This window comes from Euprymna scolopes, chromosome 22 (genome assembly GCF_053919585.1).
Source record: "Euprymna scolopes isolate OS-2025 chromosome 22, ASM5391958v1, whole genome shotgun sequence".
Classification (NCBI taxonomy): domain Eukaryota; kingdom Metazoa; phylum Mollusca; class Cephalopoda; order Sepiida; family Sepiolidae; genus Euprymna; species Euprymna scolopes.
Window position 1 is genome coordinate 18,319,488 of NC_136503.1, and position 19,571 is coordinate 18,339,058.

Here is a 19,571-nt window from a genome sequence, read left to right on the forward strand (position 1 = left end):
TACTGCGACTAGACGTTCTTGCCGACCGAATCTACCCAGAATCTCAATGCGGCTTTCGTTCAGAGAGATCAACAATCGATATGATCTTCTCCCTACGCCAACTGCAAGAGAAGTGCAGAGAGCAAAACCAGCCTCTGTATGTTGCCTTCATAGACCTGACCAAGGCATTCGATCTCGTGACCAGAGATGGACTATTCAAAATTCTCCCACTGACCGGATGCCCACCAAAACTCCTCAGCATCATAAGATCCTTTCATGATGGCATGAGGAGCACTGTGCAATTTAACGGTGGCATGTCTGCTGAGTTCGGGGTGAGGAGTGGTGTCAAACAGGGTTGTGTGTTGGCCCCAACAGTCTTCGGCATCTTCTTCTCCCTACTCCTGAAGCATGCTTTCAAGAACACAACGGATGATATCTGCTTGCACTCCAGGTCAGATGGTGGTCTCTTCAACATCGCCAGACTCCGCTCCAGGACAAAGACTAGGACAGTTCGGATAAGAGACATGCTGTTTGCCGATGATGCAGCTATAGCATCGCACCAGGAAGATGGTCTTCAAAGACTGATGGACAGGTTTGCTAATGCTTGCAGCCTGTTCGGTCTCACCATCAGCCAGAAGAAACCCCAAGTTATGGGACAAGCAACCGCCTCTTCACCCAGCATCACAATCCAAGGCAAACCACTAGAGGTCGTACGCCAGTTTCAATATCTAGGCTCCACTGCTTCAGACACCCTCTCATTGGATGTGGAGCTAAACAAAAGGATTGGAAAGGCATCCACAACCCTCTCTAAACTAACTAAAAGAGTCTGGGAAAACAGGCACCTTACCACCTCCACCAAGATGACCGTCTACAGAGCGTGCATTCTCAGTGTTCTACTGTATGGGAGTGAATCCTGGACTACATACTCAACACAAGAGAGGAAACTCCAGGTCTTCCATATGAGGTGTATACGTAGAATACTTGGTATCACATGGCAGGACAGAGTGAGTAATACTGATGTTCTGCGGAGAGCGGGCATCCCATCCATTTACTTCCTACTGCGTGAGCGACGTCTTCGCTGGCTGGGCCATGTGCGCAGGATGGATGATGGGCGCATCCCTAAAGACCTTCTCTATGGCGAGCTTGCCTCAGGCTCAAGAAAGAACGGGCGACCCCATCTTCGCTACAGGGATGTCTGCAAGCGTGACATGAAGGCTCTCTCGGTGGACAGGAATACATGGGAAGCCTCTGCAGCTGACAAAACTGCCTGGAGGAAAATGATACGCCAGGGGATTATCATCAGCGAGAGGACCCTCCATGTTGAAAACGCTGCAAGGAGAGCTAGGAGAAGAGCGAGTGTACAGGCGGAACAGCCGGACGAAGCGGAAAATTGCATAACAACCTTCGTATGTCAAGGCTGTGGCAGACTATGCAAATCAAGAATTGGTCTCTACAGTCACACAAAAGGATGCATACAGGCAACATCTTAATACGGCGTGATCCATAGTCGTTTCGACTGTCAGATGCCACACACATATATATATATATATTATATTAAGACAAGTATTGTATATATATATACCACCCAATACAAAACAATCTTTACAACACCCACCCCCAGTACCCCACAGTACAAAACCGACCCCAAAAATACCCCACACACAAACACAACCAATCCGAATACCCCAGGTACCATCATAACCCATACATCCCCACAAAACGACACAACCAACCTCCCAACCGAATCAACGAAACTAACGACCCTCACAATCATTTTTTAGGAATTCCTCACAAAATGACAACACCAGACTAGACAACAAAAAACCCAAAGTCATCAACCTATCTACAGAGACGCTTACAAAGGACGAAATTGAAGTACTAAAACTAGGCCTCAAATTCTGCCCAACTCCCAGAAGTAACATAGCAGAGTTAAAGAAAGACCTCAAAGAATTTGAACGCAAATTTAGACTCATAGATATACTTAACGACAGTGATAACACAACAGACGACTCTCTAGTGAAAAACCAATCAACATACTTCCCCAAAAAACATAACAACACAAAAGAACTAAATACCTTCTTTGAAACCCTCTGGAGCCTCAACCCCCAACAAAAAGAAAAACCCACCAGTAATCTAACACGAAAACAAAATCAAGCACTTAAAAAAAATCCAACAGAGTAACAACTTAGTTATAAAGGAAGCAGACAAAGGTAGTGCAGTAGTTATAATGAATAAGAACTTCTATAAAACAAAAATTTTAGAATCACTAGGGAACAAAAATTATTACAAACCAATTAGCTCTAACATAGACGACACAACCATATCTAAAATAACAAAACTCTGCACAACATACAATAGTACATTAACTAAAAAAGAAAAAGACTTCCTTACAAACTTCACAACAAAAACAAACATCTTCTATGGACTACCCAAAATACACAAATCTAACCAAGTAAGACATGCCATCAACATACAAAAGTCAGAATGCATAAGCACCCCAAACCCTAACGACGTAACATTCAGACCCATAGTAGCAGGACCATCATGCCCAACAAGCAGACTTAGCAACCTAATAGATATACTATTACAGCCATTCACCAATCTAGTCAGAAGTTTTGTAAGAGATAACACACACTTCCTTAGCTCCCTACCACAAACAGTAGACGATGGGACTATACTAGCCGCATTCGATGTTAGCAGCCTATATAGCAATATCCCACTCAATCTAGGAAAAGAAGATATCGCATATTGGATTGGCAAACATACACAGACTTTACACCCCCGATTCAATAAACAATTCGTGATTGATAGTATCGACATAATCCTCAATAACAACTCCTTCCAATTCAATAAAGACAACTACATCCAAATACTAGGCACAGCAATGGGTACCAAAATGGCACCGACATATGCCATCCTTACACTCGCCTTCCTAGAAGAGACCCTTTATGAAAGGATAGAGCAAAAGTACGGGCACAATATAAAAACACTCTTCATAAAATCTTGGAAAAGATACCTAGATGACTGCTTTATCCTCTGGAGAACCTCATGGGGGGATATCAAAGAACTCCACACTTTGCTACAAAATCTACACCCAAAAATAAATTTCACACTAGAACAAAGCCCCACAGAACTACCTTTCCTAGACATCCTTGTAACAATAAAAAACAACAACATAATCACAGACATCTACCACAAACCCACAGACACTCAACAATACCTCCACTTCAAAAGCCACCATCCTAAAAACTGTCTAAAATCAATACCCTACTCCCTAGCACGTAGAGTCTGCACCATAGTAACAGACAGACACCTCCGTTCAACTAGACTGAATGAACTACAAATAACACTGCGGAAATGAGGATACCCACTACCACTAATACAGAAAGGTATTGAACTGGCTGAAAAAATTCCAATAGACCAACTAAGAACCCCAAAAGAACACAACAAAGAACAAATTCTAGCATACGTCTCTACACACAACACAAACAACCCAGAACTATTCACACAGATAACAAAAAACCTTATCCTCCTCAATCAGAACGACAAACTAAACAACATACTTAAAACAACAAAAATAATGAAAAGCAAACGCCAACCCAAAAACTTAAAACACATCCTTACTTCCTCAAAACTCGTCCCACATACTACAAAAGGAGTTACAAAATGCAACAAACCGCGATGTGGAGTATGTGACATAATAATAGAAGGTAACACATATACATTCAAAAACCCAGCACAAACATTCAAAATAAAAAAGGATCTAAATTGCACCTCCAGAAATGTAGTATATGCACTAAGATGCATAACATGCAACAAATCCTACATAGGCGCCACCAAAAATTTCAGCAATAGAGTGGCCTTACATAAGAGCAACATCAAAAGTGCAGATAACAGGCACCTCTATGTTTCAAAACACGTACACACATGCAGTGGAAACAGCTTCAAAATAATGCCAATCTTCCAAACAGAGAATTATTTTTATTTACTTACACAGGAAAAAAACTTCATCACCAAATTCACTCCTGAACTGAACAGAACCTAATACCATCACACCAAAACATGAAATGCAAGGTACACTCGCATGCACACCCATACACATACACATATACACACCCACACATAAATCAGAACCGACACATTAAAGCACACACACGTGCGCGCATACAACCACACACAGACATAACACCCAATATCTCTAATACAACACACTGAACAATACCAAACTTACTTAACCTCGAAACCAACAACACTAGGAGACACCTAGAACCATAGTATAATATCTGTTCCAACACCTCGCTCCCTCCCCAGTCAGGGGAGGAGAACCCCCTCATGACTGAAACGACTATCTTCCCTTCTACCATCCCCTCCCATACCTACACCCCCTCCAATGCCCCCCTCTAGGGAACAAAATCTTCCCCACACTAGGAACCGATCCTGGGTCTGGCCATACCCACATGGGGAGACAAATAAATAGAAACATTAAAAAATCCCCAATTTTAAATACACCCCTCTCTCTAAACAAACATAATATAAGACTAAAACGAAAAATCACAATACTAAAATCCAAGAATCAAAAAATAAATATCAAAATAGAATGAAAGCACCCCTACCCTTACTTCAGAAGAGCCAGTCCCCCCTCCCCACACATACACATTAGTAACGACCTCGGACCACAGCCGCCTTCCCAAGGAAGCAAATAACCCCAAAATATTATAAAACAATATACACATTCCCAAACCAATAAAAGCAAACACACACACGCACACACACGCGCACACACACACATAGACACACACGCACACACACGCACACACACATACATACACACACCCTACCCCACCCTAAAGGAAAAGAAAAACACATTAGCAGAAAGAGATAGCGACTGACTACAGCGAGGTCAAAATCTCCCTGGACAAACCAAATAAAAAAGCAATAAAAATTCAGCATACCAATGTATAATAAACACTTACAAGCCTACACCTCTTGGAAAAACTTCAAACTAACTACGAAAATCGCCATTTTTACACATTTGAAAATAATTTATGACCAGGACGCATCACAGACCGTCTGAAACGCGCGTAAACGATTTCAATGGCTTAGAAACATTATTACAATGATCCAAACATCATTCTCAATGAAAACCAAGACACGGAATAATAAAATAATGTTAAAAAATACACATAGTTGGTGACTACTTCCTTATTTAAATATATAAATATATATATATATGTATATATATATATACATATATATATATATAGAGAGAGAGAGAGAGATCAATTATTTTTTGGCAATTTTATGTTCGAAGTCTTCGCGACTATTAATCAGAATTAAAGAAATGAAGTGTCATTGGAAAGTTAGGGACCTGAATTTTATAGGGCTATGTGGCATTTGCCAGTAAGGTCGCAGATTATTGTTTAAACAAGTTTGCATAAATTTTCCATATTAATTTTACGTAAAATGAGCACCCACTTGATGGCCTTTTGGCTATATATATGGCCACATGGCTATAAATGTGCTTATTTTACGTTTAAACAATATAGAAATATGATCCCTCACTTTTTAAAAGTATAATTTATTCATATCATTGAAATTGCTTGTTTCTGGAGATTTTAACTTGTTTTCGTTTTCAACATCCTCGAAAATCTATATGTTGGTGATTTGAAGGGATTTTGGAGAGTGGAAGATAGTGCACCTTAACCAAATATTTCAATTTGTCATTAGTTTTCCATATTTTGCCTATGAATTACAAAATATCTGATATTTCCTCCAAATCTCTGGCCGTCATGGAGGGGTAACTAAAACTTGCGGATATGTTTTCAAGTGATCTGAAATAACAGAAAAGGGAGACTTGATTCTAAATATTTCTCATATGTTATATCTCTTCTCTTTGGTTTTCATACATAAAGTAAATTTCACAGTGTGTAAAGATTATTTGATACAGGTGCTATTCATAATCGTATACTATGTTCATATTTCTGTGTATTGGAAAACTAATGTCAGTGTTCAATAGGCTGCTGAACATGATAACACACGCAAATAACCACGAAAATAAAAAAAAGTAACATTTCTACAAAGAAATCACAAATTACCAAGGCCGAAAAGCCACGCAAAGATAAGAGTGAATGAATGTACAATTGATGTTATTATTATTATTATTATAACTAGTTCTCATCTTTTTTTAAGTTTTCATGTTTAAGTCGAGGTAATCTTCGATCTCCACCAGGCGTATCTTGTCAAACTCAGGAATGTTTTCGTCGAACTCGGGAATATTTCTCTTGAACTGGGAAATATGCACGTAATTCCAAATATAACCATTTTCTTAATTCACAAGGCTAACAGCTCTCCTTCTGACACGCATATCTGAATAATTTGTAGTTATATTTTAGGTCTCCCACACTGAGGATTCAAAAGTAGGCTACTTTTCGAAACATAATTCTTTCAAGTATTGCGGACAATTCCAGTACGAATTTTAGGAGTCTTTAACCTATTTCATTTTTAAATGTGAACATAATTTATTACTACATATATATATATATATATATATATATATATATATATATATATATATATATATATATATATATACTTATATATATATTATTTATTCATTATTTATATTTTATTTATTAATTTATTTATTTATTCTAATTAGTGTATTTTAACAACTCTTGTTGACATTTTCTTACGTAATATCCTGTACATTTCAGTTGACCTATTTTTTGCCCTATATTTTTTCGCGCCTTTTAATATCTTTTTGTCTGGGTCATTTTTACATTTTCTTTTCTATTTTATATTTAATTCTATCACCATTTAATTTTTTCCTTCTCTTCTTCTTCCTGATCTTTCTTATTTACATTATGTCTCGGCAGCCGTGTGAAAAACATATCGTAGTTTTTCTTTTATTAATATTATTGGAAGTTTTCCCCTTTTCTTTGTACATATTTGTGAATTATTGCATGGATTTCGGCCTTTTGGATTATGTTAAACTATCTTCCAATTATGTGATTTCCTTGGATTTTACTTATGCAAATGGAAATTCAATTAACTTTCTTGGAGTTATATTTTTTGATTTTACCGTCATTGGACTATTTACCTGTCACCAGACTATCCATTCACGTGTAACCACCTTTTTCTTCACCATATTTCCTCTGCTTCACTTTTTGTTATCAAGTAAGATCTTTGACTTACTTGCAGTTTCATCAAATACTTTAGTATGCAAAATCCGATCCAGCATTTTGCTAATTCCTACCCTCTGATGAGAAGGAAATTATTTCTTCGAAACTCAGCGGATTAAGGACTATCCACTTATGAAGTGTTTCCTTTTCAGATTAAATATGTTTTTAACTCTTTTTCAAAGATTTTTAACATGTTTTGTTAACTGTTTGCTCTTATATATATATATATATATATATATATATATATATATATATATATATATATCACTTTATACTTTTTTACAGCAATTTCTTTGGCTTTGCCTGGGCGTAAATTATGCTTAAATATGATATTTTAATTTGGTCAGATTTCATGTATACGATGTAAATTCACGTTACAAGAGAAATTATGCATAGTGTGATTTTCAAAGTAAAATATTCAGCCAGAATCTAAACCGAAACGTAGCATTCAAATTTGGTAATGTTACCACTGTAACAACGCATATGCACTGATTAAAATTAAGTATATACTTAGATGAATATAGAAAATATATTGCGGTATTTTTTTTAATTTTGACCCCTGAAAAACTATTTTAACCAGCTAAAGACCCATAAGTAAACGATCATTTGAAGCGCATTAGTGCCGCTCTGTAACTTTTAGTTTCGAAGGATATAGAGTTTGAAAATATGGAGACATATAGTCTGACATATCGCTTTTTATATATTAGATTTATAATTAAAAATACCCATATCCTATTAAATTTTAGACTACGTCTTCTTAGTAGTTGATCGTCATCCAACATATGCGTTGATTCTTGGAGTCATCTTACTCTCTACAGTTCTTCTCTGGATATTATTGTTATTTCGTCACATAAGGGTAGATTGTTTCCCTTCAATATGCATATATGATCAGCCATACCCGAGTTCTCAATCTCTCCACTTATTAAATTCGAATTCCCTGTAGGTTCCCGATTTCTCCTGTAAGATTCTTGGATTTTTCAAGATCCACTCGAAGATGGTAAGAGGTTATATCTTTGTAAAAACGATACTAAAAGTGAGGATAGTATTCCGAAAACCGAAATTATACAAATAACCAATAAGCTTCTTAAAAAATCAGAAACGTAATAATGCAATTCAATGTAGCACAAGCTGGCATATAGTTTGTTTTTTTATACAATATTAATATTTACATATGTGACTACATTTTTAGTAGAATCCTAATTCAAGTATAACACGCCATCAGATCTAAAAAAGAATCGATATTGAAACGAGGGTCAGAATTAAGTTTTCATAAGAAATTTTTTATTCAGTGTGTTTTAACATTCTGGAAGAAATTGGGGGGTATACTTTGCGAATGTGACCAGTTCAGGTTGTGGAGGAAAGGAATAGACTAGTTTTGAGGGAAAAACGATTTCGCGTATTTAAGCTGTTGTAGTGGGGAGGTGTTAGTATTCTTTGAACTTGGCGGTTGTTGATTGGTCATAGTTTTTGCTATGAGCTGAAGTAATATTATACGCATATCGTCGCTACTGCCCTATCCTAGGTTTTTATTTGCTTTTATTTTCTGGTGGCGACTTCATTTTCCTATTGACAAATTATATTTATTTATTTATTCATTCATTCATTATTTTTTTTTTTTATTTACTTATTTTTTTATCCATCGCTTTTTATCCGTTTGTAGTTTTCAAATTTTCCCTCTCTTTCTTTGTTTGTTTATTTAAGATATGTGTCCAAATATTCAAGGTCCTGGATATGACATAAAACTATATCCGATGGTGAGGCCCCAGCTTGCGGGCCTTGGGGAGTGTGGAGATACCCTTTAGTTGCCATTGCTCCCAGGTCCACTCTGATCCGGAGTGGTAGTACCTGTATGGGTCCCAAGTATGGGTTAAATAGAATCTGACTTAAAAAACAAATATACTTCATTAAAAATCCTTCCTCAAAATAACTAGATTCGGCATTAAATAACTTGAAAAAGGTTGATATGCCGTAAAACAAAATGAACCAAAACCAACCAAATGGTCAAATTAACAGTTAGTTGAACAGATACAAACGCTTTTTATATGATTTAAAAGAAGACAGTATGTTGTGTAGCAGGGGCTCATATTGGGGCATAACGGGTACATGTAATACAGGGACTCAGAACAGACGACGATAATGCGGGAGACACTTATGCTAGTTACATCATGTCTATGCTATGACAATTCTTGGGGACTTCATATTATTAACACAGGCTGCATGATATGATGTAACAGTTCTTATACACATATAGAAAGGGGGAGATACTTCACTTATGATGGAGGGGAAGACACATAAATTGGAAGGGTTTACATAAAGTTCTTACCAGATGGTGATAAAACACATTTAGTTTTTCTGTTGTAAAGAAGGACGACAGGAGACAACACTTACAAAACATAATTATGATTCATCTGATCGGCCGGTCGATAACGTCAGGAATTCAAATTTGGATCTACATCGTCTAATGTTGTACCCTTCGCCTCTAAGGGGCTCTCTGATTCTCTCTCCTCAATTTCCTACACCAACTGACTGACGACTCAACTCTGTCTTCCAACTCCGAACCCACAGAATCCTATATTGAGAAACCGCCTTTGTTTACGACATCAGAAGTGTGTGACTAATTTCCACGTGCCTTTACATATGTTTGTCCAAACACACTTTTGGCATAAAAAAGAATCTTCAATTATAATCCTAACCTATTCTTAACAATATTTTTTATTTGCATAAACATAGACATATTAAATATCTAGATTCCTAATAGAATGGACACTCGACTCTTTTTCTGATATAAAGAATATTTAACTTTTTCCTAATAGAATTAACAATAGACTGAATTTCTAACAATCAATTTTTCCATTATCTTTAACACTTGCCTACAGGGTTCGATTCTAACCTTATCCTGATATCATTTTTACTTATCTAGTATATCTTCTTACTTACATGATAAGGGACATCCCGTCATGTAACAAGCATACAGGTTATTATATTTTCTCCTCTATGGGGTGTTTGAGGTAATTATCGTGGAAAGGGTTTATATATATATATATATATATATATATATATATATATATATATATATATATAAACTTCATTTCGATAGTTGTCAATTTTTCATTTTGGTTGTTTATCTTGTCCTCCAATGCTAAAATATGTATACATTTGATAGGTTTATATGCTTCGTTTTAGGGGTAAGTTCTTCTGACAATACACCTGTAAACAGACGTATATTAGCATATATTTATCTTTATTTGTGGAGTACTCTGTTTCTATGATTCTATAGTTAGAGTACTTAGTTTCCTTGGAGGTCAATTATGTGGTGGTATCATAATGTAGCGCTGCTTTACGATAATATATCTTGTAGGTCTATATTCATATTCCAAATACAAGAGTGCAGACCCATAGATTATATTAGTTAATCGTTTTCGGGTGTTTAATCATTTAGTATGCAAAGTGTACTCACCTTTATCCAATTGGTAGTAAATTTTGTTTCTGTTCGTGTAGTTTAGTATTAAAACCTGACGCTTGAAATGGTGCTGAGGTATAACAATGGATAGCTTCTTCCTTCATTAAGTAAAGTCATTTATGCTAGTCTCTTCTTCGTCGCTTTTCGGTGAGTGCCGTTAATAATTAGATGTGTGTCGGTTTATAATAAGTATAGTTATTAATTTGCGGTGTATAGGGACTACTCTGCATCCTTTTACTTCTTACCTTGGTTCATGCATTGATCATTTAAGATATTGTGAGTGAGAGGTTATGAATTGTAGTGTTACTACTATGAGGGAACTCTATATGTTTTTTTAAAGCAAATTGATAAAGCGCAGCTACCAACGTGTTTGCAGCTTATATCTGATTCTGTTTTTAATTTAGTAACTATTAATTTGACCACATGGACAATATTTTATATAGTTAAACAAACAAATAAATAAGTAAATACGGAATTAAAATGAAGCACAAATGAACGGATGAAAAAGTGATGAATGGAATAATTAAATAAATAAAACTTGTCAATAGGAAAATGAAGTCGCAACAAAAAAGTTAAAAAAAAAACTACTAGATTGTTTGGTGACGAGGGCGGCTAGTCTACCTGAAGGATTAAAAACAAGACTTCCAAAGGGCGAATTTACCATTTTTCGGGATCAACGGAAAACTAGCACCGTGAATATTTGTGTGTATGTATATATGTGTTGGGGTGAAGAGGGCTCCCGTAACCCGTGGTGAAGGCGACTTTCCCAGGAGAAGCAAATCTCGATTTAAAAAACCATAAAGCGAAAGAACAGCACCCGCGTTGAGCTGGGCTGCAGTTTAATTTAGTGCTGGATATCTTGCTCTTGCTTGTTGCCGGATCTCAACATTTTGAACCGAGAGAGAGACTTAGCTGTTGTACAAAGCTAAGACTCTGTAACATCATCTTTGTATAGATACTCCCTCAGGCATTTGGGCTCATGAACTGAGAGGGTGGCATTTGTCTGACAAGACGTCAAAATCATCATATATATATATATATATATATATATATATATATATATATATATATTGTCTATCAATTCGGATTCCATACGATAGTAAGTTCACTTTAAAAATTGGAAAACAAGTAATATTTATTGATGAAAAATAGTTTTAATTTTACCCATTTTCAAACGATGTTATTTTATATTACATTTTAAATTCTACATGTCAGTGCAATAAGGAAAACGGGTAGAAGGAAGGGAATTCCTAAGCGGAGCTATTAGAGGGAATACATAATTAAAGAAGAAAGCGTTCTAGCATTTATGGACCCTAACAAAGAATGGTGTCATTTTGTTGCTAAGCGGGTTTTTCGGGGATATGTCGAATAATTTCATCAGATCGCATTCCATTAAAATGCTTGTAAAACAGGAACAGGAATTCAACATTGGGGCGATTCAGTCTAGTTTACAAAGCGGGACTTATTAGATGGGAGACTCTTTTATTAGCCTTTCCCAAGACGGAGAGACTAGTGGTAGATGCAAACTTATTTGTTTTTATTTCTTTTACTCCTACCTAACATATACAATACCAATTATACACACACATATATGTAGATGGAGAAAGAGAGAAACAGAGAAAGAGAGAGAGAGAGAGAGAAGGGAAGCGCGAGTCATGTTCGAAAAATAAGCGTTGAGATTTCGACAAGTTTATATATTTCAGCATTCTTTCCAATATGATTTTGACTCGTGAAGATATACATACTTTTTTTGAGACAGCATTTTATTAATACATTTTCAGAAACACCTGTTCCATACAGCGATGGACTTTGTAATATTTATGAAATATTTTGAAGAATGGATTTGGGGAGGATGGCAGGCTTTCTAGAAGACCAAGAAATCTTTCTAAGAAAACTGTAGGATGTTTCTGAAAGGATGCAGGGACGGCCAAGAAAAAGTATTATGAGAATACATACAGACAGCGTTCAGGATTGCATCGATCATCAAGCGCGTCACTTATAATAATTGCCAAACATTCTTCTTCCACAACCTATATGGGAATATCTTAATAAAATATGTACATGCATCGAGGCTTTCCACACGAACACACACAAGTATATATATATATATATATATATATATATATATATATGTGTGTGTGTGTGTGTATATATATATATACTATAAGAATTATTAAAGATAATACAGACACTAGTGTTTAATCCTTTAGGGAATCATCAATCCAGGGTGTCACCATTAATACCGGTCGAGAGATTCGAACCTGGCAATGAAGGCATCCTTGACTTCATTAGCAAGGTCTAAATCCATTTGACCAGCGTTAACAGGGAGAAATACTGTTGAAATTTAAACATTTATTTTAAAATGTTTTTACGTCTGTCATTTTACATATAATATATATGTAAATATTATGTATATTATACATAGTGTATATTATATATATACAGTGATGATCATATTTATTGGCACGGTAAAATAAAAGTTAAATTTTGTCTAATAAATTCTAAAAAAGGGATTAAATTAAAGAAAATAACAAAGTATATTATTTATTTTTAACTGGCCTTTCCGATGCAGCAATCGGATTTTAGAAAAAATAAATAACAAAGGAACAACAAACATAATTGCAAAAAACCCTTGTTCAAAATTATTGGCACGATTTATTTAATAATCAATTGTATAGCCTTTGGCCTTGATTACCTTCCTCAGTCGCTTTTCATAGTTTACAACCAAGTTGTTGCACTCTTCAGTAGTAATTTTAGCCCACTCTTCCTGACAATAATCCTCCAATTGAATAAGATTCTTAGGCTTCCTTTGCATTACCCTCAATTTTAATGTTCTCCATAAATTTTCAATTGGATTAAGGTCTGGGCTTTGTGATGGCCACTCCAAAACATTAATATGATTGTCCTCAAGCCATTTCTTAGTCAGTTTAGCCGAATGCTTTGGGTCATTATCTTGCATGAACCACCAACGACGACCAAGTGAGAGCTCTTTAGTAGAGTCTTGCAGGTTTTCATCCAATATTTTACATAATCTTCCTTTTTCATGCTACCTGTGACCTTAACAAGTCGCCCTGGTCCAGAGGCAGCAAAGGATCCCCAAAACATCAAACTGCCTCCACCGTGCTTCACTGTGGGTATGGTGTTCTTAGGCAGGAAAGCTTCGCCAGATTTTCTGTAAATATAAGACACTTTATTATGGCCAAATAACTCTATTTTCGTTTCGTCAGTCCATAGAACACGTTTCCAGAATGCAACATCTTTATCAATATGACGTTTTGCAAAGGCTAGCCTTGCTTTCAGGTGCATAGGCTTCAATAAGGGAGTCTTTCTCGGACGACATGCTTTTAAACCAGCTCTCTTCAAAACTCTACCAACTGTATGTCGAGATACATTCACTCCAGAGGTGCTCTGTTCATCAACAATCTCCCCAACAGAGATCCTTGGGTTTTGTTTTACTTGTGGAACAATTTTCCGTTCATCTCTTGGGGAAAGAATCCTTTTTCTCCCTCTACCCTCTAAACTCATAACGTGGCCTTGCGATTTGAACTTGTTTATTATGGCTCTAACAGTGGATTTGGGAAGGTTTAGCTTCTTTGAAATCTTATCATAGCCCTCCCCATTGGTATGGCATGCTACAACAAGCTTCCTGACGTCTTCGCTGTGTTCCTTAGTTTTAACCATGGCGATTGAAAATTATAATTTAGTCACTTATAATAGTTTAAATAAATCGCTATCTAAAAATTATCTGAAAAAAATTATTCACTGAATTAGCGTTAAACAAGCATAATATGGCTATAAAAAAGTTCAGAAAGCACGTAACCCGGAAATTGATTGATATTATACTGATACTAAAAGAAATACAAAGCCGTGCCAATAATTTTGAACAAGGGTTTTTTGCAATTATGTTTGTTGTTCCTTTGTTATTTATTTTTTCTAAAATCCGATTGCTGCATCGGAAAGGCCAGTTAAAAATACATAATATACTTTGTTATTTTCTTTAATTTAATCCCTTTTTTAGAATTTATTAGACAAAATTTAACTTTTATTTTACCGTGCCAATAAATATGATCATCACTGTATATATTATACATATATATTTTATATATAATATATATGTATATATTATATATATTATACATATTGTATTATATATATATATATATATATATATATATATTAGTAATTTTCATTTTATGATGTGACATGGTTAAATTACAAATCTAGAATTTTTATTGTGTACAAGACAAAGAATGCATTCGAATAAGTATATCAACTTAACCCATAGGTTTTCGATGTCTACCATCTCCTCAGAGGAGAAAATATTATCTACTATTAAAATTATATATACCTAATTAGCTAAATACAATAAGCATAGAAAATCATAATTAAACGTGTTTAAAGTTTTTAAGTAAGGGAAATTATATATTGGTAAAAAATTAAAAGGATATTGAATTTCATATCCAAATTTTATCGTAAATTCTGAAGTGAAAATATTTGGTAGCAGTGGGGTAAAGGGATCCAATCCGTATTTTAAATCTTCCATAACACAAGTTAACTATCGGAAGTAAGCATAATTCCTTGGTTTCCCCTTTCCTTAGATGATGAGTCTGGTAAATATATTATTATATAAGTAAGGTGAGGCTGTCTTTTAATAAACATAGCATTTTTTTATATATTTATTTAATATGTTTTTTAACTTATAATATAATACATGAGTTTACAATTCCACTGCAAATTAATTTCAAAAACAAAACCGACCCATTTCCCGAGCGGTTTGTGCCGAGTGATGAGAAGGGGATCGTCTACGACAACCGGCGACGTTCGGCACAGGGGTTGCTTGTTGGGGTAATCTCCACAACATTTATCGAATCTGCAATTGAAAAAAAAAGGTTATGCTGACTTGTTGGCGATATTCAGCCAGTCTCATCTATCACAGCTTCTTGAATCCCAAACTTCTCGCCCACCGATTATCACTTTTTTTAAGCATCTTTGGCAACTCCATGCGCGATAAATGCTTCAAAAGCCGAGAAGATGCTGCATCGGCCTTCAATGACTTCATCGCTTCCAGAACTCCGGATTTCTATGCTAATAGTATAAATAATCTTGTTTTTCGTTGGGAAAATACGTCGATTCTAATGGTTCTCATTTCGATTAATAAAGTTTATTATGAAATGAGTTATGACCTTTTGAATTTGAAAGTCAAAAAACGACATTATTCTTGCAACAACCTTATAGTAGAAATTCATAATTGAAAATGTTATTATTCGATAGGAATATTTCAAATTTTTAAATTGATATAAAAGCTTATATTTGTTCATTTCGTTCTATATTGTAGTTCATTTAGCACGCCAATTTATTTATACATGTATTTCCCGTCTGGATTGTATATTCAACTGGCAACGAAATCTAGTAAGCAAATATTAGTCACTTCTGTCTCACACCGACTATTAATACCTCTCAAGTAAAAACTCATTCCCTATTCACAGAAAACAGTTCGTACTCAACTACGTAGACACATCTTATGCACACAAAACATGCGCAAAATCAATTATGTTGCTACGCAGCTGGATCCTTATATATATATATATATATATATATATATATATATATATATATATATATGTGTGTGTGTGTGTGTGTGTGTGTGTGTGTGTGTGTGTGTGTTTGTGTGTGTGTCATAGGGATGGGATCTTTTTAAGATGATGAGAGAGAGAAGAGAGAGGCATTTAAACAGTTCTGGAGTGTTTCTTCTTTTGGCATCTATAGCGAGGAGAGGGAGAAGTCATTACTTAGGATGAAAAGGGGGACACATTACTTAGTATGGGGTTTATACAAAGTTCATTAATAACGATGAGTTGGAACAAGTTCATATAAGATGATTACACATTAACTTTAATTTGCGGTATGACGACAAGAAGACAGCAGTTACAAAAATATGAGGTATTCGTTTATTCCATTTGACCAGTCGAAATGATGATGACATCTACAATTCAAAGTTGTTTCTACATGTTTAAAACTTTCTCCCTTCGCTTCTAAGGGGGCTCTCATCTGATTATGTCAGCTATTTCCTGCTAACTGTCTGACTTCGATCTGGACTCGACTGCCTCAGATCTTCGTCTCCAACTCTGTCTGACTTCGACTCTAGGTCCTATATTGAGAATTCATTTTTGCCATGACGTCATACGTGTGTCTGTAAACGTGATCGACCCACGTGGCCTAAATATTCGTGGTTCGGCACATGTTTCCAAACCATTTCTGCAGACAAACACTTCTCACTTACCTATTTTTCGACTTAAGTTACTTTTTAATATGTTTTTAAATTCTATTGTTGGTACCTCTCTAGCTGACCTTATTTTAGTTCAATTTTCTTATACATGTATATATTTCATAAAAAGAATTGAACAATTAAATTCCTTTTTTGCAAACAAACATATCTTAACTATTTCATGTGAAACTGAACAATGCGAAATTCCATTTCTGAACCTTGCTTGCAAAGTTCGAATCTCGGTCTATCTAATCTCATTTTTACTTATCTAATGTGTTTTCTTACTTACAAGAAAAGCGAAACCTTTTCTTGTAATATATATATATATATATATATATATATATATATATATATATATATATATATAGAGAGAGAGAGAGAGAGAGAGAGAGAGGGAGAGAGATGGATGCATGGATAGATAGATAAATTGATAGATGGATATATATATACTAGCAGGGCGCATGGGACATTGCCCTGTCGTAAAATACGCTTAAATATGATATTTTGATTAATGCAGATTTCGTATTTATTATATTATATTGGACTGAATATAACATAATGATTTTTAAAAAATTTAAAATAAATAACGACTCGTGCTCCATCGAAACCAAAACGTTTAGCTTACGATTTACTTTTCCCTTTACATCAATGCCTTAGCTATGAAGGCCGCAAGGCTAAAAATTGAAACATCAAGTAATAGCTATTACGTTACGCATGCATATTCGTAATGCTGTCCTTCAACTTTCACTTAGCAAATTTCAATTTTTAAATTTTCACACCTTTGCGCCGATTTCTCTCAGTTAATACCCAAATCTAAAGTTTAGCATGGGATTGAATACACTATATATTAAGTGTTATGTCTGTAGACCAAAAACTGACAAAGGTATTAATTAGGCAATTTTTTGAAACACGTATATATGCGTATACATAAATATATAGAGAAAGAATTCTGCTTTACTGTAACCGTTTTACACAAATATTTACGAGTATAAATCATATGGATTATCTATGTGGATATAATTACGTAATAATTAAGCTAGATCTTTTACAGATAAATGCAATTCCACGACTCATATATAATAAAGTCTTACTTCTTTTTTAAATAAATAGAAAAAGGGATCTAATATGAATATCAATACAAAAAAACCAAATTTATATGATTATATATATATATACATACACACACACACACACACACACACATATATATATATATATAATTATTTTTTTACTATAATAATTAAATACCGCCACAAACTAGTGTTTCGACCTTTCGGGAATCTTCAGGGTGTCACGATTAACACCAGTCGAACGATTCGAACTCGGCAACACGAGCCATCTCTGGCTCGATTAGCAAAGACCGTATCCATTCGCCTACCATTAACCGCGTGAAATAATGTGAAAGTAATTTTAAATGTTCTTTACGTCAGTCAGACACTGATCTAATCATTATACGATGATCTATGCATATATATATATATATATATATGTATATATATATATATATATATATATATATACATATATATGTCGTATCTCTAGCGTCCATTATTTTGCCAGTTTAGTCCGCACATTACATTAGCGGTGTTTCTGACAAAGGCAGAATAATTGCTGTTTTCAGGGTCGAAGGCCATCTATCTAACACTTTCCCCTGCTTAGCTTTTTACCAGTAAGTAGTATTTTTTACACTCCTTTCATTGTGTGGTGCGATGCCTTGTCTGGAGCAATTTCTATAAATAGAAATGTTATCGATCCTCTTGTTTGCTTCTGAAGAAATTATAGTGATGTTTTCTAATTAGATTTTTACTAATTCAAAATTGTTTGTGTACTGTTTCCCGGTGTGCAATCCTGAGTTAATCACCATACTTGCTTCTGAATTCTCACTATGCACAATAACTATAAAGAAAAAACACCATCCATAACAATTATATTCACACAATTAGCTCATCTTTAGCGAATGTGTTGTACGAGGTTGATGAGATTATCTACAAGATTTGAGCATCCTATCGTGACCTTTTCTATTATTGTCTTTTACGACATATCAACCAACATTCGACCCTTTCATGGCGAGGATGTACATGTTTTGTCTGTACAACTGACACATGAATCGATTTGAATTTTAAGAAATTTTCTTTTTACTTACGCAACTTAGTCTTCAAAATGATCGATCATATACTACTCACTGTGGTTGACCGCGAATAATATCGTTTGTCTTATAGAAACTGACATAATCACGTTGACACACTGTTTCCCGCTGGATCACCGAAGTTAAGCAACTTTGAGCCTGGTCAGTACTAAATGGGTGGCCATTTAGGACTTCCAGGTGCTGTATGTGCTCCCCGCTTATCGCGGCATTGTTTCCAGTCATCCTGGTCTTCTCCTTGCCACTGGACCCAAACAGTGTCGATTCAGGATAGGTGTGGTTAGAGATTGCGCAAGCCTTGCCTCACAATTATACGCGCAACTCCCCCTACAGGGGTACCTTTGTCTCTCGAGACTGAACGGAGGCATCGGTCATCGAGAAAAGAAACCGTTGTTATCACCAATTATAATCCGATGTGATGCGAACCATTACTTTCTACAACTTTAATAGAAAGTGTGCAAGAGATGTAATGCACATGTATTTGGAAATAAGTCACAACAAGCTGAAATACAATACAGTATATTAATTTATATACGGATATGT